The sequence below is a fragment of the Erithacus rubecula genome (genome assembly GCF_903797595.1).
Source record: "Erithacus rubecula genome assembly, chromosome: 5".
Lineage (NCBI taxonomy): Eukaryota > Metazoa > Chordata > Aves > Passeriformes > Muscicapidae > Erithacus > Erithacus rubecula.
The window spans coordinates 46,474,824-46,498,581 of NC_136687.1; the positions used below are offsets into that span (position 1 = coordinate 46,474,824).

The window sequence follows — 23,758 nt, forward strand, 5'->3', positions numbered from 1 at the left end:
ACAGGCAGCTGGCTGGAAGCACAGCTCTTGCTGGGAATCTCCAACCTGCACATCCCTCCAAGTCCTCTCTTGGTGGTATCCGTAGAAGGAGAAGCCATTGGTGCTGGCAGATCTGTGTATTCCTTGTAGATCTAGCATTGACTGATAGAATTGTTTACTCCCAATTTCTATTGTGGTTTCCTTTCTTCAGAAGCTGTTCATCTAACATAAAGTGTTATGGGTATCATGGCCAAGAAAAAGAAAGAGCTCTAGACCAATCTGAATTAGGGAACAGGGAGGAGGGAGGAGGGATGAGGGATGAGGGTGTTCAGGTGGTTCCTAAGCTGCCTCTGTTTCTACCCTGTTCAATTCCATTTTGCTGCAGTAGTGGGAGCAGAATCAGCAGCACCCACTTGTTTGTTCTCTGGGCAGCAGCTCCCTGTGCTATTGCTTTGAATCTTCTTAACCAAACTTCGAGGGTGATACCCTACCCTTCCTCACCTGCTCTGCTTTAACTGCTCTCTGAGCTGAGGTTTGCATGCAGCACCAGGGGGGGCTCACCAAACCTAACTGTATCTTTTTTTCTCTCCCTTCTCATGTGCATCAATGGAAGCTTCATGAAGGTGAGTTGATGTTTTACAGTTGGGAAGGGACTTTTATCTAAAATGTAATAGTTATCTTTCTTGTTCCTTTCCAAGAAACCCAAGCAACAGGGGTTGAAACTGCTTTTAGCAAACGGCAAAGGACAAGGCTGAAGCCTCTGGCCAGGGTCTTAGAGAACTGATCCAATGTGTGTGTGATGGCCTCTATCAGACACAGTGGAAAATCCCTGCAGTAAATGTGGTGCATTGAATGTGGTGGCTAAATACTTATGCAGAAGGAACTTCAATTTGGTGCCTCTTTCTACAGTTTTAATTGATTAGTGACTGATTCTTGTCACATGGACAATAAGCAACTGGAGTTGCAGTGGTCATTATGGGCCATGGTTTCTGAGAGTTAAAAAGCCAAAAGGATTTCTTGACACTTGGACTGTTACTGATCATGCCATTAAAAACTGATGTCCCTGGAACTTGGTCAAGATGTTGTCCACAAGAAGTGGATTTGTTACTGGGCTGCAGCCAGTCAATAATTGTACACTAGAGAGAGACACTGTCTGTTAATTTGACTGTTGCACATGTCTGGATGCTCAGTGGTATTTCACAAATCAGACAAACTCACCATCAAAACTCATTCTTTATACAGACTAGCAAACAATGGAATCAGCATTCATTGGTTACAAGTGGCCTGATTGTCTTCTTAGTTAGTATTCTGCCTTCTTTTGGTTAACAGCCGTGTCACTTGTCACTGTAATTATTCCCCTCAGTCCATTGCTGAGTGTCTCTCTTCTTTTTTCCTGGGCAGTTTCTTGAGTTGCTGCTCCATGAATTGGTGGCTGCAATCTGCCCCTGCAGGAATTACTGTGTACCAATCAGAGCTGATTTCAGGAGAGCTGGGTTTCTTAGTTTCTTCCTTATCTTGGGAGTTGTGCCAGATGTCTTTTTGGCCCCTCAACTCTGCATTCTTTTTGTCCACTCCCAGTGGGCATCCTCTCCCTGAGCTTTGTTAACCTTCCCCTGGATCTCAGCTTCTGCTCCTTGAAGCATGTCAAGGCCTGAACCTTCACAAGGCAGTTCTACCAACAAGGAATTTGTTTTACTTTCCCATGGGCATCACTTGGTGCTTGTTTCTTAATTGCTGTCTATTTGATGGATTCAATCTCCTTTCCAGGTTATTTGGCTTGAAAATATTCAAAGATTAAATGTATCAATACCAAGAGCATCCTTAAGAACTCTTCTCCATGTTCTACATCTTACATCCCATATAACTAATGAAAATTAAATTACAGTTTATGAGCAGCAAAGAAGAAATTCCATCCAGAACAGCTGCCAACAGATGGATGGCTCTGGCTATGCAACAGGAGCTAATAATGCACCTGTGGCTGACTCAGGCCCTGCAGAACAGGGAGCAGCAGAGGAGGGAACTGCACGTTCAGAGTATGTATGGCCCATGCCCTGCCAAGCACAGAATTTTGTGCCTTCTTTTCTGTGTGTGACTCAGCCATACAAGTATGCCTGCTTACTCTACTTAATTCCCGCCTTCTCCCACGTTGCATGATGATCAAATGATGCCATTTGCATTTTGGGAGAAAAAGGCAGCCCAAGGCAGATGTTCAGCTTTGCACACAACCTTAGAGACGAGTGTGGGGGGAGTATGGCAAAAAATGGGGATTGCTTAACTTCAAATCCCAGAGCTGAGTCACTGACTACACCTTTCCTCTAGTGAAACCAGGACAGTCTTTTCCTCTGGGCAGGAAAATCCCAAAACCTCATTAACAGCAACAAACAGGGTTAAAGACAGCAGGATTTTTCAAAGGAAATTTGTCATGCCCACTCAGTGCAGTTGTGTCATTATGTGAGATTTTATGTATCAGGAATCGTTGAAGTGTGGTGATATTAACAGCTGCATGTTCTTTCTACTTCTCTTCCCTCTAGTGCACGGCAAGGAGTTATTATTAGGTGTCCAATTTGCATGGATTTTTACTCACAGGTAAGGATCCTGTTGTCATCCTTTCTGCATTATAGGAGGAGGAGGATGCCAGAAGGGGGGCTGCACTAATCAGTTGGCTGATGTGGGATGCTGTGGCAGCTGGCTGGAAGATCAGCCCCTGCTGTGAAACTCTTCAAGTCACTTCTTGGTGAAGTGATGCTGGCCTCATTTGCCTGGTGCCAGTGGAGCAGCAAACTCCAATTCTTTCTCCCAACACATGTTGTGGTTTTCTTTCTTCCAGATCGTGCAAAGTGGACGACAGCTTGTGGCAACCATGTGTGGCCACCTCTTCTGCAGCGAGTGCCTCCCTGTTGCCCTGGAGACTGTCGGCACGTGCCCAACCTGCAGAATGGAACTTACTCCAGAGCTGTATTTTCCCATCTACATATGAGTGTGTCTGCTTCTCAGGACACACTCAGATGGATCTTGGAGTATGGGCAATGTAAAGACTTGTTTCTTGATGTATATAATTGTTGCTGTATATAGTTAGATTTTTGCTGAATTCAATTAGAAATAAAGTTTTGATTGATTTAATCCAGTCTGTCTGCTTCTCTGTTCTGGACTCTGCTGACAGACAGAGATGTTGTTGAACAGGTGGAAATAAGGCTCTTGCTTTGGGCAGTCAGAAGGTCGTTCTTTTCATCACATTGTAGTCATTGATTTGGGGGAAATGTGCTAAAGCCATAAACGTTGCATTTCTTGTGGCCAGCGTGTGTTGTACGGGGAAAAAGGAACAGGCCCTGCTTGGGGTGCGAGGGATTCAGTTTCTCAGGGCACACTCTGGTGGATGCTTTGGTGGAAATGTCATGATTTCATTGCTCAGCATGCAAGAGTAACATCCAAAGAAAGCAACTTTCTTTGACAATAAGTACTACATCCACAAACTGCTGCATCCAGTGTTGTAAGGTTTCATTAGAATTGGGATCTGGAGGCTTTTGAAGGAATGTGTTTTTGGATGTATGAAGCTGGTTACTGACTTGGAGCTGGTATCAGTACAACTCTGTTGTAGCTGCAGTTCCTTCAATTCTGGCATTATAATCCTAAGGTAGATAGAAAAGAAATGCAATTGTCCAGAGATATAATAATTGGACATTGGGGAGGAAATAAAATTTCTTGTGTTACATAAAAGTAATAAAAAGGCAAAGACAGATCTCCAGTAAATAATGCAACAGCAAATTCATTGTGCCATGGTACAGAGTACTGAAAACTAAACTTTCCTTACTTCCAGCATTGTCTTGAAGCCCACTTTTCTGTCTTTCTCCGTTTCAGTGTTTTTTTCCTTTAGAGTTCTGTAATGTTGCTCACCTTTACGTAGTAGGATCTCAAAGGCCTCTGCAGGGTCTCTATCTATTGGTTCATAATTATTAGGGAATGATAGGTCAAGTGTTCCCAAAATGATGTTGTAGGTATCAAGAAGGACAGAAAGTACCTTCACAGCTTTTCTAAAAAGTGTTTATGTGGGGAGGCGATACCAATTTCTCAAGGAAGCTGCACAGTTAGATGGAAGCCATAGACGTGTTAGGTTAGAGGACTTCCAAGAGGCCTTCCTCTCCTTTTCCCTGTTGTGGCAATGAGACTGACCTCCATGTAGGTCATTGGGTAGTCCTTCTGAGCAAAAGATTTACCTGTCTGAAATTATTGGTCAACCTCCCCAGGTTTTAGAACCTTTCAAAGACAATAATTAGCTGCTTCATGATTACTCCAGCCAGCTCTGCCAGGACTCTCAGGTGGGTCCTCTCTACTCTTATGGACTTGTATGAGTTACACAACTGCACCCAAGTATGGGAAAAGAAATTGTGGCTGTGGTAAAATGGGAAATGGCAAACACGGAGGAAACGGGTACATTTTCTCACCTCTGAAAAACATGGGTAAGCCTGAAATGTAATTTTTAAATTATTTGGGTAAAAAAAAAAAAAACAAAACAAAACATGATAAAAACCCCACCTAGTAGCTACCTTACTGATCAGATGTTTTAGCCTGATATTCTCCAGATAGCTGGAGTGCTTCTGGTGCAGGCATGTGGAGAGGAGCAGTGAGGTATAAATGTGCAGAGAGGGGAGGGTGAGCTGAATTAAGCATGGTTACTTGACATGCTCCAGCTGTGGAACTCTCCCTCTAGCAATTTTCCCCTCCCCTGTCATATGTTTGCAGAAAGGTTTTGAATCTGGTATGTCCTGGACTGTGGACCATTTTTGGGTTATCTGTGGCTGTTTGAATTGATAGAGGTAAGAGCTGCTTATGTGGTGTTTGGGATTTTTTGTCTTTTCCTGACAGGCTGATCTCCAATTTGGTTGCATTCAGTCTCTATAAAAAATGCACATTAAAACACAAGCATAAGCTGAAGAAAATAATGTAGGCTATTTTAATAGCTTATATGCAAAGAATCCTACTATTTTGCAAAGAAAAGACAAAAATGGTGGTCTGGGATATCATAACCAACTTCTTGTAGAGCTCTTGGCGTGCAAATAAGTTTGCAAACTCTAAGTTAAGTGATTGCATTTTAGAGCGTGCATATTTCTATTTAGCCAGTGGAATGTCCCACAACAACTACCAATAAGCTGGGTTTTCAATTAGGGTTTTAAATAGAGGAGGTTTTAAATAAGGACAATGAATTTATGCCTAGTTAAAATAGATAACAGGGAAGGATCATGGGGGATGGAAGCCTCATGGTTTCAAACTTAGGCCAAGAATTTTGCGCCAACTGCTATTCATTACAAATATTCATTTGTTGCTCCTTTCTCAGGGGTGCCAGTGTTGGCAACCAGAAGAATCAAAGTTTGGATTCACTACTGCAAATCCCAGGCACCCTCCTTCAACTGAGGTCTGCAATGGGCAACTTCCTCAAATTACCTTTTATCCAATTTTATTCTGCAACTATGAAAAGGCTGTAGAATTGCTGAACTTCTGGTTATTATTTGGGGTTTGTCCAGCTAACATTACTTTTCAGCTTAAGCTGTAGATTCTCTCATGAATAGGTACCCATTTTTATACCCATTTTTCAGTGTTACAGTTCCTGAGCTATAAGGCATGTATTTTACTAGCATTCAATATAAGCTTCGATGATGACATACTGGGCTGATAATAACTCTTGATGTATTTTATTGGCGTTGTTCTCTTATACAAAATCGCATCAGATACAGACTATTGAGTTGCCTGAGAGGTCAGTGGTTGTAGTAGGTGTGTGTAATTTTGCACACATTTAGCTAAGTTTGTAGAAAGTGCTAATGTTTGGCACCCGTGAAAGTTGTTTTTATTCATCTGGCATACTTCCATTCAAATACCCATTTAATGTGGTCACCAACTATAGAAATAGTTAAACAGTACTGTAAATGGACATGTTTACTTTGTTGAGATGATTGCTGACACACTGAATCATTTTCATTAAGTAATTTGACGACAAGCATCTCTTTACTTTGGAAAAAGGAGGAAAAAAGCTCTAGCAAACACACTTCCTTTCAGTTTTCATATTTGCAGTGTTTATATAGGGGCATATAATTAGAATTTCAGCATAAATTGCACAAGGTATTGGAAGAAAATCAAGACTAAAATAAACACATAATTCCTCTTTTTATTTTTTTTTTGACCATTGCACACAAACATTTGGATATTAATAGACACCTCATCCATGTTGGAGTAACATTTTACATTCAGAGTAGAGTTCTGGATAAGAAAATCCTTTTCAAAGTGATCTGAAGCAAAGATGCAATTTGAAACATTTGGTTAGCCTATGAATCTTTACTACAGTTAGATTACATTTATATGCTCTGTAGTAAATACCAAAAAAGCCCTCTGAGGCAAAATATGTTCTATCTGATTAATCCTTACCGAGAGAAGTTGCAACTGTGGTTGTTTTTAGCTCTTGATAAGTTTGCATCAGCAGGGTATTGTGTGCACTATTGGTATACACAATAGCTACTCTTACAAGAATAAACACCACTGGCATGTACACTGCCAACCTGACAGACATAAATCAGCTAATCAATTTGATGGTAGCACTTGCCTTACCTGAAAGAAGTGGGAGCACTCCAGTTCTGAGGAGAACACAGTACTGTTCTGTGTCCACCATCGTTATACAGAATTTGCTACTCCATGTGCAGATCGCTGGAAAATATAATTTTATGTTGTTCCCCGTGAATCCAATCTTGAAGAATGTTGGTGTCTCTCTGAAGATCTGTTAACCAAGAAAATATAGGCACACATATGCTCAAAATTGCTAGGAATTAACACTTATCTTCATCTACAGGGAAGAGTCAGTGCAATGCAGAAGACACTAGGATAAAGTTTTGAGCTGGTGTTCTCTAGCTGTACTTTTGAAGTGTAGTGCTTTCTGCCTGGATGATCAAGTCCACTAGATTAATTTCTTATATGAAGCACAGCAGGTTTCTGTAAGTGCTGACTCTCCCACTTGTGTGTATGCACCTTCCATTTATTGAGAAAGAGCAGAAAATACCTTTATTTGGTAATTTGCTGGTTTGAACCAAGAAAACCAAAGCTGAATTTGACATGCATGAAACCAAATAGGAATAAATTACTCAAAGCAGTAAATGCCAGAAGACGCTAGTTAAATTCTGATCAATACTCCTGACCTTGCTGTGCTGTCACAGGTTTTGAGATGCAGAAGGAATCTATAGAGATTTCTACATGAGATGTTCCTAGGGCACACTGATACAGTATGCCTTGGGGCTGCACACACTGTACAGAGTTGCACTAAAAGTGAGCACACCTAACTTTTCATTCATTAATGAATGAGATTATTGATATCCCCTATTGATCTTGGGGAAATTATTCAGAAACTAAATGAATTAAAAGTTCAGGACAACCAGAGTTGACTTCAATGTTGTTTGTTTGAACCCAAAAATTGTAATCTTCTGGGAACCAAGAACCAGAGATTAGCATCTTCAGTGTCATTTACACCACAAACAAACTTGACCCTTCTTTTGGTTTCTTCCTGATTTAACATGCTTAAAGTACATTCATTTTTTTCTAAGTGACCATTGCCTTTCCTTTCAGTGGAAGTAGAAGCTGGGTACTATGCAAGCCCAACAGTCTGATTTTCTGAAGGACATCTGACATTCTTCAACAGCACTTAAAGGAAAAATGACACCTCATTTAACTGGATAGTTTCCCTCTGCCTTTGAGAGCTGATAGGTTGTCATTTTAAAGGTGCAGCTTTTACAATATTCAGATTATTGGAAAATATTTTATAGCCGCTCAGGAAGAAGGCAGAGCTCTCTATAAATACTTTCTTGTCTACCTTTTAAACTCTAATAGTTCCCCTACTTGATTAAGCATAGTTCTCAGTCATGGTTGGTTGACAAGAGAAGACCAACTGGTGTCAGCTACCTGGACTTGTGCAAAGCACTTGACGCTGTCCCACATGACATCCTTCTCTCCAAACTGGAGAGAGATGGATTTGATGGATGGACCACTGAATGGTTAAGGAATTGGCTGCATAGTTGCACTCAAGGGTTGTGTCCAAGTGGACCACCAAGAGGTGTTCCTCAGGGGTTGGTGTCAGGACTGGCAATTTCGAATGTCTTTGTCTGTGACATGGACAGTGGAGTTTTAGTGCACTCTCTGACAGCTGGCTGAAAATACCAAGCTGAGTGGTGTGGTTGACACGCTGGAGGGAAGGATTATCACTCAGAGGGACCTTGGCAGGTTCAAGAGGAGGGTCCATGCAAACCTCATGATATTCAGCAAGGCCAAATACCAGGTCTTGGATCAGGGGAATCCCAAGCACAAATATAGGCTGGGTGAGGAATAGATTGAGAGCAGCCCTGAGGAGAAGGACTTGGGAATGTTGGTGGATGAGAAGCTCAACACAGCTCATCAATGTGAGCCTGCAGCCCTCTGTCCATCCACAGACCTAGTCATTAATGCTGTCACTAAGTCTGTTACCTGTGGATTCCGTAGAGCTCTGCAGGACTGTTTTCAATTTATCTTGGAACATTTTGATATAGTCTGAAAAACAGTTTTTTAAACTGTCAATAGATTTGTTGCAGTCTTTTTCAGATTTCCCCTCTCCTTTAATGATATTCATTACACCTCTACCTGAAATTTTCTCATTTCATCTTCTACAGTCTCCTCAGAGAGATGAAGAAATCTTCGAGTCTTGTGCTCCCAGTCTAAGTCAGAACTGTTTTATTTCTCTGTCTTAAGAAAATCACAATTTGGAAGAATTGTGGTTTATTCCAATGGTTCAGGCATGCGTCGGATTGCATTTTAAAGGGAGCACAATACCTATTGTCTCCTCTAGAGAGATATCCCTGAGAAAACATGGAAGTCTTCAAACTGCTATTTTTATTTATTTGTTTTAAATATACAGCTCCAAGATGAATGTAGGATAAAGTAAAATTGAATGCTACTGCATTGTTTTAGCAGGATATAAAATAATCAGTAAATATCCACCCAAATCCATAGGCTGAAACTGCTTAATTTCCTTTCATGCTCAGCACTTAAACCCATCTTAAATCTTTTGCATCCTCGTCTCTCACAGGGTATTCTGAAGATGTGAAGTTCATGCACAACTTAGTCTCTCAAATACTACCCAATGAAAACCACAAACAAAATCTGTAATGCTGAAAGGCATTTAAAAACTCCCAAGCAGCTCTCTGTGCACTAATCACCATACCAGTCACGTGCTTTATTTATCTTTATTTATTTATTTATTACTACACTATCTTTACTACACTACTTCTATGAGATCGTTTGTTTGTTTTTACTTAAAACATATGAAAATTTTATTGCTATAAACCTCTGCTCTCACAGAGGTTTCACTGAGTCCTGATCTGTCTAACATCTTTGTTACTGAACTGGATGATGTGGCTCGTGTGCCCCCAGCAAGTTTGCTGATGGCCCCAAACTGAGAGGGTGGGAGGCTGGCACGCCGGAGGGTCATGCTGCCATCCAGAGGAATTTGACAGGCTGGAGCAATGGGCTGGCAAGGGCTCTATGCAGTTCAGCGAAGGAAAGTGCAAAGTTCTGCATCTGCAGAGGAACAAGCCCATGCACTGCACACTGACAGCTTTGCAGAAGAGAGCCTGGGGATCCTGGTGAACACCAGGCTGAACAGGAGGCAGCAGTATGACCAAAGGCAGTACCTGGGCTACATTAGCAGGATTGCTGCCTGCAGCTCAAGGGAGGTGATCCTTCCCCTCTACTCAGCACTGGTAAGGCCATACCTGGATTGCTGGGTCTAGCACTGGGCTCCCAAATACAAGAGATACCAAACGACTGGAGAGGAGTCCAGAAAAGGACCACTCCGTGTTTAAAGGCCAAAACCATTTCTCCCAGGAGGAAAAGTGGAGAGAAACAGGACTTTTTAGCCTGAAAGATGAGAAGGCTTGGGGGAATTTCATCAATGTGGAATAATACCTGACAGGAAGGTGGTGTAGAGCAGATGGAGCCAGGTACTTGCCAATAGTGTCCAGTGATAAGACAAGAGGCTGTGGACTCAAACAGGAGATTCCACCTGAACATGAGAAAACATCTTTTCACTGTGAGGGTGACTGAATACTGGCATGGGTTGCCCAGAGAGGCTGAGGGGTCGTCATCCTTGGAACTATTCAAAAGCTACCTGGACACAGTCCTGGGCAACAAGCTGCAGGTGACTCTGCTTGAGGAGGGAGGTTGAACCGGAGACCAGCAGAGGTCCCTTTCACTCTCAACTATTCTTTCAGAGTTTGCTTATATATAAATATATATAAGCTTAATATAAAGTTGAATGGAGAAGTTGGGTCAACAATATCAAAACTAAATGAAAACCCTTCCTCAGAGCATCTGCAGTAGGTTTTCCTGGTTACTACTTTCCCTTGGTGTCTCAAAATATACTAAGAATTTTCTGTGCATCAAAACAAGAGTGAAATTCAATAAAGAATTCCATTAGACACAGCCATTTTCCTCTTGAGAATAGCAACTTAAACTCATTTATAGAAGCATTCAAGGTCAATTTATCAGCAACCAGTACCACAGGATGCATGTCATTACACAACTATAGCTGAGCTTAGGCAAGCAAACATACAGCACCTGAAATCAAACAAAACTGAGGGAAAACCAGGACCAAGAGTGATTTATTTAATTACATCTAATTTACTCCGTCTGTGCTAGAATTTATGTAGAGATTCAGGTTCATTATGAAAAAAAATAAAACAGCTTAAAGGACCAGGTTAAACTAGTGCTTGGTCATTTCTCTCTGGAAAGGCTTTGTCATAATTTATAATTTATATAGGAAGTCTGGGCAGCATAGCCATTCTTGCCCTCCCTCCCCCAGTATTGGCAATGAGCCCAAGGCACAGGGAGAAACAAAGTAATGCAAACTGTTTGACAGTCTAAGCTGGTACCTGAGGCAGTTGTGAATAATTTTCTTCTGGTTCTGCATCTCCCCGTGTATTTCTTGCTGTAAGGACCATAATTCATGAGCAGGAACAATTGAATCCATGCTGCACCAGATTATTTGCTGCTTTTGTCATAAAGACAATTCTGGTAACTTTTCAGGTTGATTTATGGCTCTTCCTTACATATTAAAATTCTTATACAACCCAATTTCCCCCTAGCTTGCAGTTTTGGCTCATGAAAGAGAAAACTTAGCTAAAGTCCATAATTTTTTCAGGTAATATACAAAACTGCTGGCCTGCTTGATTCAATACAGTTTCTATTAGAATTATGATCAAGAACATGTCTTCATGCAAATCTCTTCTGTTAATGTTACCTTTTTCTTTTGTTGAAATTGTAGCAGAAGTTGTGAGGTGTAGCTTCAACTCACATATTTGTGGTTTTTGATTCTTAAAATCTTTTTAATAGCTATCTTCTGCATGACATATGTGACTTTTTTCCTCCTTTATATTTCATTTACTTATGGAGAGTAATCTGGTGATTGCATTTTTGGTTTTTTGAGGTTTTTTTTCTTTTTTTAAGACTCTGTCATCTGCCACTAATGTTGTTGAACAGCAGGCTTTTATGCACCTCTTGCCCTTGAACAAGACAGTGCACTGTTGACTCATTGCTGAGTGTGTATTTTCTTGCCATACAAGTAATTCTTTGGTAAATTCCATTAAGGCTGAATATCTTGCTTGTACCTCAGTTTTGTTCTCCCCCTTCTGACTGCTAAGTGCATGTGCATGCAGTCCATGGAGACGATCATGATTTAAGTGACAAAGTACCAATGATGTATAGTGTGGTGCTCCTGTGTTCAAGCATTTGCCTTCCCAAGGAAAGGAGACAGCATCAGGCATTGGCTGCACGGTGCAAAACTGGACATGAAGAGCTGTAGCATGATTTGAAAAACCTGCTGTAAAGCTACAGGAGTTGTATTGGGCTCAGTGTATTACTGGAATCGTAGAATCATACAAAAATTACATGGAAAAAGTGAGAAAAAGTAGACTGACTCCCTAATGATCAGGGTAATGTTAAATTTGGGGGGATTATCATTGTGATCCCCTGTGCGAAATATGTTTGGTATCAAAATTGGTAATGTGGAGAGCTAGAAATCTTTTAAAATTATATATGCATTTTTTCATGCATATGAAATTTTACAGGGTTTAAAAGGCAAATTATTGTTTCTTTACAGGGAAAGATAACTTCTTTGCACTGTACTGAAATGCAGTAAACTTCAACACAAATACTACTCGTAGTTTTGAAAGAAGGATCAAGAATGCGTGGAAAAAACACGCTGGAAAAAATTAATTTGGAAGACTTCATGGAGAAAAGCATATGGGAGCTTTTGAATTAGTATCCAAAGCACAGGGTTTATCTGTATAGAAGGCAATTGGATACTACAGTGTCTGACAGGTTGGATGAATTTCTTACTCCTTCAAGAATGTTTACTAAGAGAAAGCTGGAGTACAAGAGTGATTTAGCTGATTGAAATGCTGTATTACCTTGATACCTTACAGTTTTATTATTAGCATGGGAGTCATAGAGATTCTTTTCTGCCATATGATGAAGAAAATACTTACTTAATAAATTTTACTTTTAAATATGCCACAGAATTGCATATCCCCAGAGGAAAAGTAGTGACATTGAAAGTTGGATAGGAAATTTGGATTCTTTCCTTCTGTTCCATTTAGTAAAAGGTATACATGTTACAGTGAAAATGGAGACTGTGATCCTGCTTGCCATTAACTACAAATCAAGTGATTTTTACACAAGTCATGGTGTGATTTAAAGACTTGGGATATTGTGGGCTTTGTGGTCAACTTTCTCAGCCTCAACGAGGGTGAAATACCTAGAAAAGAGGAAGGATGGATTTGTGGTTTAAGTATGAAATTGGAAAACAGGAGATGTGTTCCTGGTTTGATGACAGATTGTTTGATTTGTGAAAAAGTAATTTTCTGTTCCTTAATTTCTGCTTATGTAAATGGGAGTGTTATTGACTGATTCTGCTTGTTCGGGGTTGAGTATTTTTCTGTTACTGTGTCAATTGTAAGAATTTTTCCCATTATCATGCCAATGGAGCTGGCCGGGTTACACCCAGGGTCCCTGATGGGTCCAGACAAAAGGGGGTGGGTGGGGACGGCCCCCGGAGGAGCCTCTGAGGCTTCCGGGAGGGCACTCGCGTTTCCGGCGAGCTGGGAGGAGGACGCCTGGGATCGTTCAGCCACGCGGCCGAGCACAGCAGAGCCAGACCCTCTGCGATCACCTGCCCTGCATCTGCCCCGTTCCAGCCTCCTGCCTCTGCGGACACAGCTGATCCCCCGGACACACACGGTGAGCGAGGAGCCGCCGCTCCAGCCCGTTCCCGCCCGAGACCGGCGTGGCCGCTGCTGCCCCTCCCCCCTCCCTCCTGCCTTTGTTCCCGTCTGCCCTCTGGCAAATCCGGGCTCTGGACTAAGTACAGAGACAGCGTGCTTGCATCTAAAGGGACTGACACCGGGTTATCTATTTCGTTCTGTTAGAAATTTTAACTGTTATTGTTTTCTGTTTGTATAATTAGATATATTAGTAAAAGAGCTGTTATTCCCACCCCCCCTTATCTCTGCCTCAGAGTCCTTGATTCAAACAATCGTAATACTTGGGGGAGGGGAGTGGAACCAAAGTCTCTATTCCAAAAAGGGAAACTTCTGCCCCTACTGGCAGACACCTGTCCTTTCAAACCAGGACAGATTTTGGCGCCCAGACGTAGGGCAGAGGACACTGAGTTGAGAGTTAACACAGGAATAACAGCTCTCTTGACTGGCAATATGTTGTCTGGTTTAATCTGGTTTGTGTTCCATGTGGCCACAGCCATCTCCCTCCCATTTGTAAGCCCTTTTTTGAATTTGGGCCCCCTCACCAAGGTTGCTGTGGCTATTATCCGATTCGTTTGGTGGATTGATTATGTCAGGAATTCATGGGTTTTTAATTTTTTCTGGGAAGCGGTTGCATGGATCCGGAGCTATCGTACTCTAACTGCGTGTTTCTGGGGCTATTTCAGTAATGGTACTTACTGTGAGATAACGAGTGCAAGGGAAATTTTTTCCCAACCCATCACCCAGTTTTTTGAGGCTACCCCACTGGTTCTCAAGGATTTCAGATCTGTTTTAATTGCCAGTGTTATTATACAGTGGCTGGTGTTGCTGATTGGCCTGTTTTACTTAGAATTCAGAAACAAGGGAATATTGGCTTGGACAACAACTCTGATACCTGCCCCAGGGACTAGGGATGATGCCCCACAGCCCACTGCAGAAATGAGCCATCCAGAGTGGGTGGGGGCTCTAGTGAAGGATATAGGCCAAATGCTGAAAAAGCATAGCCAGATGATGAAGGAGTATTTTTCTCCAGCTGGTGAGAAACCCTCCCTCTGCCCTAAAGAGGGAGAGTCAGATGGTGCTGCAGTGGAACCCATAGATGTCGTATCTGTCCAGGTTCCAGCTGGATCACAGGAGCAGCCACAGCCAGCAGCAGTTGCTCCTCTGGAAACTAGGAAATCTAAGATTAAAACGAGGCACTTAGATAATGGGGATCAGCAAGGAGGGTCCTCACAACCAGCAAGGGAGCCAGAGGTTGAGATTGTCACCGAGTCCCTCTCATACGATAGTCTCCGTAACCTGCGTAAAGACATTGTTCGGCGGGGCCGTGAGCCCTTTACAACTTGGTTACTCCGGGTCTGGGACCTTACGGGAACAGGTGTTCAACTGGATGGAACTGAGGCCAGGAATTTGGGATCCATGGCCCAGGATTCAGGTGTGGACCAGATATTCGTAAGGGAGCAAGGCCTCCTTTCCCTCTGGGACCGGCTTTTAATGAGTGTGAGAGAGAAGTTTGTACACAGAGAGAGAATGCAGGAGCACCACCGTAGGATGCGCTGGCAGACCCTTGAGGAAGGGATCCAGCAGCTGAGAGAGACAGCAGTATTAGAGGTACTCTTTGGGAGGGATGGACAGCATGACAATGACCCTGACAAGGTCAAGTGCACAGGGCAGATGTTATGGAATCTGGCAACCTTAGGTCCATCTCAATATACCACCTACATAGCAATGATTAATGCCGATAACAGTCCAGAGACAGTGTGTTCTGTTGCCAACAAACTCAGAAATTTCGAGAGCATGATGAATGGCCCAATGAAGGCTAATGTCTCCGCTGTGGCCAGGGACCTCCAACAAGTCGAAGATAGGATGAGGGATATGAGGGAGGAGATGATAGAGAGAATTGAGGAGGTGAGGAAGATCAGCGTAGCACCAGTACGAGTCACAGGCCCCCAAGTCAGAGCTTCACGTCCCCCAGCTAGGGAGAGAGGGTACACCTCACAAGCTGACCTGTGGTTTTTCCTGCGAGACCATGGGGAAGACATGGGAAAATGGGATGGGAAACCCACTTCTGTCCTGGCAGCACGGGTGCGTCAGCTCAGGGAGGGAAATGCTAACCGAGGGAGCCGCACTAAAATGAAGGTAGCCTCAACCTCCTACAAGCAAGGTGCAGGGTATTACAGCAAGGAGGATGTTCTGTCAGATCCCCTGCAAGGAACCTCCACTATGTATGCCCAGGAAAGAAATAATAACCAGGGATAGAGGGGCCCTGCCTCTAGCCAGGGAGAGGCATGGGATGACAGGATCTATTGGATAGTGTGGGTGCGATGGCCTGGCACGTCAAAGCCACAGAAACATAAAGTGTTAGTTGATACTGGTTCACAATGCACCCTGATACCATCAGAACATGTGGGGAAGGTACCTGTTTCCATTGTTGGGGTGACGGGGGGATCACAGGAATTCACTTTGCTGGAAGCTGAGATTAGCCTGACAGGGAAGGGGTGGCAGAAACATCCAATTGTAACTGGCCCAGGGGCACCACGCATTCTAGGCATAGACTTCCTCAGGAACGGCTACTACAAAGACTCAAAGGGGTTCAAGTGGGCTTTTGGAATAGCTACTGTAGAGACAGAGAGCATTAAGCAGTTGAACACCTTGCCTGGACTGTCAGAAAACCCCTCTGCAGTAGGACTCCTGAAAGTGACAGAGCAACAGGTGCCAATTGCCACCATGACAGTGCACCGCCGGCAGTACCGGACAAATCGAGATGCTGTGATCCCCATCCACAAAATGATCCGTGATCTAGAGAGCCAAGGGGTGGTCAGCAAGAGCCACTCACCCTTCAACAGTCCTATCTGGCCTGTGCAGAAATCTGATGGAGAATGGAGACTGACTGTGGACTATCGGGCATTGAATGAAGTGACTCCACCGCTGAGCGCTGCCGTGCCAGACATGCTGGAACTCCAGTACGAGCTGGAGTCCAAGGCAGCAAGGTGGTATGCCACCACTGACATTGCAAATGCATTCTTCTCCATTCCTTTGGCATCAGAGTGCAGGCCTCAGTTTGCTTTCACCTGGAGGGGCATGCAGTACACCTGGAACCGACTGCCCCAGGGGTGGAAGCACAGCCCCACCATCTGCCACGGACTGATCCAGGCTGCACTGGAGAGGGGTGAGGCTCCAGAACATCTGCAGTACATCAATGACATCATTGTGTGGGGGAATACAGCAATGGAGGTGTTTGAGAAAGGAGAGAAGATCATCCAGATTTTACTGGGAGCCGGTTTCGCCATTAAAAAGAGCAAAGTCAAAGGACCTGCCCGAGAGATCCAGTTCCTGGGAGTGAAGTGGCAGGATGGACGGCGCCAGATCCCCACTGAAGTCATCAATAAGATTACTGCAATGTCCCCACCAACAAGCAAGAAGGAGACACAAGCTTTTCTAGGTGCTATCGGCTTTTGGAGAATGCACGTCCCTGAGTACAGCCAGATTGTGAGCCCTCTCTACCAGGTCACTCGCAAGAAGAACGATTTCCATTGGGGCCCTGAACAACAGCAAGCTTTTGCCCAGATCAAACAGGAAATCGCTCATGCAGTGGCCCTTGGCCCAGTCAGGACAGGACCAGAGGTAAAGAATGTGCTCTACTCTGCAGCTGGGAACCATGGTCTGTCCTGGAGCCTTTGGCAGAAGGTGCCTGGTGAGACCCGAGGCCGACCCCTGGGATTCTGGAGCAGAAGCTACAAAGGATCTGAAGCCAACTACACTCCCACAGAGAAGGAAATCTTGGCTGCTTATGAGGGAGTTCAAGCTGCCTCAGAGGTGATTGGCACAGAAGCACAACTTCTCCTGGCACCCCGACTGCCAGTGCTGGGGTGGATGTTCAAAGGAAAGGTTCCCTCTACTCACCATGCCACCGACGCCACATGGAGCAAGTGGATTGCCCTCATCACGCAGCGTGCCCGTATTGGCAACCCGAGTCGCCCTGGGATTTTGGAGATAATCACGAACTGGCCAGAAGGTGAAGATTTTGGTCTCGCTGATGAAGAGGAGCAGAAGCAAGTGACCCGGGCTGAAGAAGCTCCACCGTACAACCAGCTGCCAGCAGATGAAACACGCTACGCCCTTTTCACCGACGGTTCCTGCCGCATTGTGGGGATGAACCGGAAGTGGAAAGCTGCCGTATGGAGTCCCACACGACAGGTTGCACAAGCTACCGAAGGAGAAGGTGGATCGAGTCAACTTGCTGAACTCAAAGCTGTTCAGCTGGCCTTGGACATTGCTGAGAGAGAGAAATGGCCAAAGCTCTACCTTTACACCGATTCATGGATGGTAGCCAATGCTCTGTGGGGTTGGCTGGAAAGGTGGAAAAAGGCTGACTGGCAACGTAGAGGAAAACCAATCTGGGCTGCTGATGAGTGGAAAGACATTGCCACTCGGGTAGAGAAGCTCCCCGTGAAAGTCCGTCATGTGGATGCCCATGTTCCCAAGAGTCGGGCTAATGAAGAACACAGGCACAACAAGCAGGTAGATCAGGCTGCACAGATAGAGGTCTCAAAGATAGACTTAGATTGGGAACACAAGGGGGAACTGTTCCTGGCTCGATGGGCCCACGATGCCTCAGGCCATCAGGGCAGAGACGCCACCTGTAAGTGGGCACGAGACCGAGGGGTGGATCTAACCATGGACAGCATCTCTCAGGTTATTCATGACCGTGACACGTGCGCTGCCATCAAACAGGCCAAGCAGGTGAAGCCCCTCTGGTATGGGAGGCGATGGTCCAAATATAAGTACGGAGAGGCCTGGCAGATTGACTATATCACACTGCCTCAGACCCGCCAGGGCAAGCGCTACGTGCTGACCATGGTAGAAGCCACCACCGGATGGTTGGAGACCTACGCTGTGCCCCACGCCACTGCTCGGAGCACCATCCTGGGCCTGGAAAAACAAGTCCTCTGGAGACATGGTACCCGTGAAAGAATTGAGTCAGACAATGGGACTCATTTCAAAAATAGCCTTATAAACACCTGGGCTAAAGAACACGGCATCGAGTGGGTGTACCATATTCCCTACCATGCACCAGCGGCTGGGAAAGTCGAACGGTGCAATGGTCTGCTTAAAACCACCTTAAAAGCACTGGGTGGGGGGACTTTCAAGAACTGGGAGATCAATCTACCAAAGGCCACATGGTTAGTGAATACCCGAGGTTCCACTAACCGAGCAGGCCCTGCCCAGTCAGAGCCCTTGGGAGCAGCAGATGGAGATAAGGTTCCAGTGGTACACCTGAGAGGCATGTTAGGAAAAACTGTCTGGGTGAACTCTGCTTCCAGCAAAGACAATCCTGTACGTGGGATGGTTTTCGCTCAAGGACCAGGTTGCACTTGGTGGGTGATGCAAAAGGATGGAGAGACCCGATGCATACCCCAAGGGGACCTTGTTCTAGGGTGAACTATATATGATACTGTGCCCGTAACTACATGTATGTATATAATGTAAAGGTTTCAATATGATGTAGCATGATGGCATGGAAAAATTCGGGGTGGATAATGTTCGGGGTTGAGTGTTTTTCTGTTACTGTGTCAATTGTAAGAATTTTTCCCATTATCATGCCAATGGAGCTGGCCGGGCTACACCCAGGGTCCCTGATGGGTCCAGACAAAGGGGGTGGGTGGGGACGGCCCCCGGAGGAGCCTCTGAGGCTTCCGGGAGGGCACTTGCATTTCCGGCGAGCTGGGAGGAGGACGCGCGGGATCGTTCAGCCACGTGGCCGAGCACAGGAGAGCCAGACCCTCTGCGATCACCTGCCCTGCATCTGCCCCGTTCCAGCCTCCTGCCTCTGCGGACACAGCTGATCACCCAGACACACACGGTGAGCGAGGAGCCGCCGCTCCAGCCCGTTCCCGCCCGAGACCGGCGTGGCCGCTGCTGCCCCTCCCCCCTCCCTCCTGCCTTTGTTCCCGTCTGCCCTCTGGCAAATCCGGGCTCTGGACTAAGTACAGAGACAGCGTGCTTGCATCTAAAGGGACTGACACCGGGTTATCTATTTCGTTCTGTTAGAAATTTTAACTGTTATTGTTTTCTGTTTGTATAATTAGATATATTAGTAAAAGAGCTGTTATTCCCACCCCCCCTTATCTCTGCCTCAGAGTCCTTGATTCAAACAATCGTAATACTTGGGGGAGGGGAGTGGAACCAAAGTCTCTATTCCAAAAAGGGAAACTTCTGCCCCTACTGGCAGACGCCTGTCCTTTCAAACCAGCACACTGCTGAATAGAGGACTTGATTTATTAACATTCATAATGTGCTTTTAGACAAGGAGGAAGTCAATATTAGGAAATGGACTCAAAAGAACTTATTTAATACCTTCCTCAAAGAAAAGTTACTTGGCAGTAGAATACCCTGAAGGCAATATCTTTTATCGGCGTGTATCAAAATTAAGATAAATTTTAAAGTTCTTCCTGTGTTTTCTGTCATATCTACCATATTGCGTCATCTACCATATCTACCAATATCTGTCAGCCTAAAATATCTGCCACTTGTATCTTTGTAGCTCTTTTTAAAAAACAATATTGTCTGTCCAGACGATGCCAGGGAGTATTCCAGAAACTGTTTCTGTTCTGTTGGTTTTCCCCCTCAGGAATGGTTATAGCACAAATATAACAAAGAGCATATGAAGACCTGGAGTTCATCCAGTAGCAAAAGTTTGGAACACTGAGACTGCTGGGCATAGACTACCCCAGGTGAAGTACAAGTAAGAAGTGCTGTTAGAGAGGAACAAGTTCCACATACAAGGAAGGTTCATTTCACTAGACTACGCTGTAAATAAGCTTGTCTTCCTTAGAACTGAGTTTCCTGTTGTTTGCACGTGTTTTTAGCTGATGTTCCTTGTATTACTGGTTACTTGTGCGGCTCATGATAGTGATTCTTGATCCTTCCATGCAGTATACACTGCAAATATACTCTGCATTGCACTACTGTGGATTTTTGAAGCATCACTACTTCCTGAGCAGCGCATCAAACATATTCCTGCAAGTGTAGTTAAGCTGCAGTGTGACAGATGTCACTCTGTCACACTTGCCATCCCAGAAGCAGCAGTTGCCCTCATCACCTTTACCCTCCCCACAGCAGAATTAGCAAGACCCTCTCTCAAAGCATTTCTTCACTCTGCCACCTTATCACCAGGATTGGGATTTGTGTGCAGTGAGGTGTGCCTTCATCATTATGCTGCAGAATACACAACAGAATCTATACCTGGGACTTCATTTCCTGGGAAATTATAGAGAATTCAGGACCTAATGGCCTCACTAATGGCATGGTCAGCTGCAAGTATTTTCAGCTGCAAGTGTTTTTGACTATTCCTCCGTTCTCAACCCAGTGTATCTCATCAAGTTTATGGTCTTTGTTTGTATAGAAGGGTCTCAATCTGAGATCAATATACCCATGAGACTAATAGCCTGAGATAGAGACCATGGCTGATAGTGTCCCTTTTTTTAGCACAAGACACATAAAGATAATTATGGAGGAATGAGGAAGATTTAAAAAACCCACTATGGATCACTGTGCTTGAATAAAAATGAACGCGTTTTCAAGCAAAATTCACCTTCCTATGATTTCTGGTTTTTTCATACACAAGGATAACAGCATTGCTGTTCAAAAGAATATCTTCCTCTGTGTTTCTGCTTCATTGTTGCTGATTTGCAGCTAAAACCTGATTATCATGTTATGCTTAACAAAGTGTCTTACCAGTACCTTTAAAGAAACTTTCTTGGATACTTGTTCTAGTCAATCATATGAGTGCTTGGTGCACAGCTGCTGGGCTTCTATTGTTAGTTAAGTCCTGATGCACATCAGGTCAGCCCACCTGATGGCATCAGCATTTTGCCAGACTTTCACACTGCTTCACTAAACATAAGACACAAAACTGCTTTTCATTGTCATACTGCCAACAACTTCTCCATCTCCATCTTCTATATAGTATCTTCATGCATACCTACACAACTTGATACACCTTTAACTCATCAAGAGGTCTGGTTCTTTGACAGCTCACTCAGTATCCTTCTACTGCCATGCACATGAGAAGCTGCCTTGTTAAGAAAACTCCACTAGTGATGATAAACCACTGCCAAAACAAATGAATTCAGAAGTGACTGGATGTTCAGTTTCACTGATGGGTATGAATGTGTGATATGTGTTTTTTCAGTGACTGGTTAACTGGTTATTTGGGCTGATGTTCCAAAACAAATTACACAGGCAGCAGAAGTTAACCAAGAGCAGACAATCTTAATCAGACTAGGCACCATGTCTAACCAGCACACTAGTATTAATATACAAGAGAGCCAAAAAGGCTGCTGAGGAAGTCTTAAACACTCAGTGCAGTCTGGAGAGATTAAATTATCTTACCACTCTTTGTGAGTGAACATGCTTTAAAGGAATAGTGTGTGCTCTACAGCTGATGTGTACATTAAGTACCATTATGCAGCATTGCATTAAAGGAATTGATTTTATGACATGTCTCTTTGGACATGAGAGGGAAGGTGTCAGGTTGCTCTAGACCTTAATTCAGAGTGATGTTCAAATGTTGCTTTTGGCACTTGTCCTAGACTTAGCTGTGGTGCAATTTGTGGACACTTTTTTTTACAAGTTGGAAAGGCGCATGCAGATGCTGTTACCAGAAAGAAATCCTTGTGGTTATCATAAATAGGTTATCTCCCCTTCTGCCCATTAAATCTTGACACTGATTTCACTATGCATGGACTGTTATACCACATCACACATCCAAGTGAAAAAAAACCAATTATCAATCAGTCAAGATCTGGCAATCAGCTCCATATTTCAGCAGGGATCTAATACAAGCCAGATGCTCTTCTGTCTTTCCCAAACAGCCCTGTGTCATTGCATTCACTGCTTGGCTATCAGCTTCTCATATGAATGGAGGAAACCAGGTTTGGTCCTCAGTGCAGGTTTATATCTAAGTCCTCTGAGGTGGCTTGCATGTTATCTGAGCATAGGTACAAGCACCTTGCAGAATCATCCCTTCAGAGCTTCTACAGTTGTTTTTTCTCCGTGTCTGAAAAGTTCTGGGCTGATGATGTGGTCTGAAAGCTTATAATGGGAATTGTATGGTCATGAAAAGAAAAGAAGAGGGGAAGGAGCATTGGAGGGGGTCTTCTGCTCATATGTGAGCAGACGGTGATAAAACCATTCTGAGGAAAGGTGTAATTTTTGAAGGCTTATTGGCACAATTTGTATCTTGAGAAAAAAATGCGACCTTTGTGCAGTATTACTTGAATTATCTGTGAAGTGTTTTGAGGGTGGAAAATGCTCTGCACAGACCCTACCAGCTGAAATCCGAAGCTTTAAGTCATGATTGGCATCCAACTGCTTCCTGAAGGGTTTGGCTTTGTGTTACAGCACAAACCATAGAAAATCGTTGGTTTCTGCTTCTAAGCTACAGCCAGACCCTTGTAGGAACAGCTGATGAGCTTTAGCCTTGAGGTAGGCACAAATCAAACAAATGTTGCAACTCAGTCCAAGTGGTTGACTCCATCTGTCTGTACTCAGAGAGATCTCTGAACAGCTCTGACCCTAGACTGGTGACAGGCTATTATTAGAAGTGTCCTTTGGTAAGTCCCAAAGCCGTAGTTCATAGAAACCAAACAAAAATAAGGGCTGTATTTTAACATGTTAGTGGGGAGCACGATGCAGTCATTGCTGCATGTAGCGGTGCAAGCACATTACATGCTGTGTGGTTAGTGTTTAAACTTGTCACTTTTTCTTCTGAACAAGGACTGATGTCACACACACCAACACCTGAGAGCTATTAATAGGAGCGTTTGAGGCAGAAAAAATCCCATACATATACACCTTGTAAGTCTTTTAGAAAGCTTTGCTGTTGGGGAGGTTTGGCTGATAAAAGAAGGCCAAATCGTAACGCTCTTGCCTTTAGACGGGAGCCTCGCAGAGAGGAGGGCGTAACCATCTTCCTTCAGGAAGTTCAAGACACAAAAGCTCCTGCCAAGGAAGCCCACCCTTCTCGGCGCCCCCGGAGCTCGCTGTGCGCCTCGCTGCCGCGGCGGCGGCTCCCGCTGGGCCCTCCCGGCCCGGGTGTCCTCGCACGCCCGGTGCCCGTGGCGGGGGCGGCCCCGGGCGGGCCGAGGGCGCCTCTGCCGGGCTCGGGCGGCGCTGCCGCTCCCCGCCTCCTCCGCCTGGCAGCCGAGCGGGCAGGCACCGGGAGAGGGAGAACGAGAGGGAAAGGGAGGGCGCGCAGCTCGCCGCCGCCCCGGAGCCGTGGCAGCGCGGCCGGCCTGGGCGGCAGCCGGACCCAGCCCGCCCGCCCGGCAGCGGGAGCGCCTCCGCCACCGCCGCCCGCCTGGGGCCGCCGCCGCGGCCAGCGGAGCCCCCGCCGGCCATGGAGCTCTCCCTGCGGCTGCTCCTGGCGTCCTGCCTCTCGCTGGGGGCGGCCGCGGAATTTG

General features: G+C 44.8%; 1 protein-coding gene across 1 annotated transcript in view; it reads right to left on the reverse strand.

Moving 5' to 3' along the window:
• NPNT (nephronectin) overlaps window positions 1–23,432 on the reverse strand; it is a 134,654-nt gene extending 111,222 nt beyond the window's left edge. The window contains exon 1 of the mRNA XM_079305767.1: window positions 23,425–23,432. The gene's annotated coding sequence lies outside the window, so the exon portion shown is untranslated. The remainder of the gene's footprint in view (window positions 1–23,424) is intronic.
• Between the last annotated feature and the right edge of the window lie 326 nt (window positions 23,433–23,758).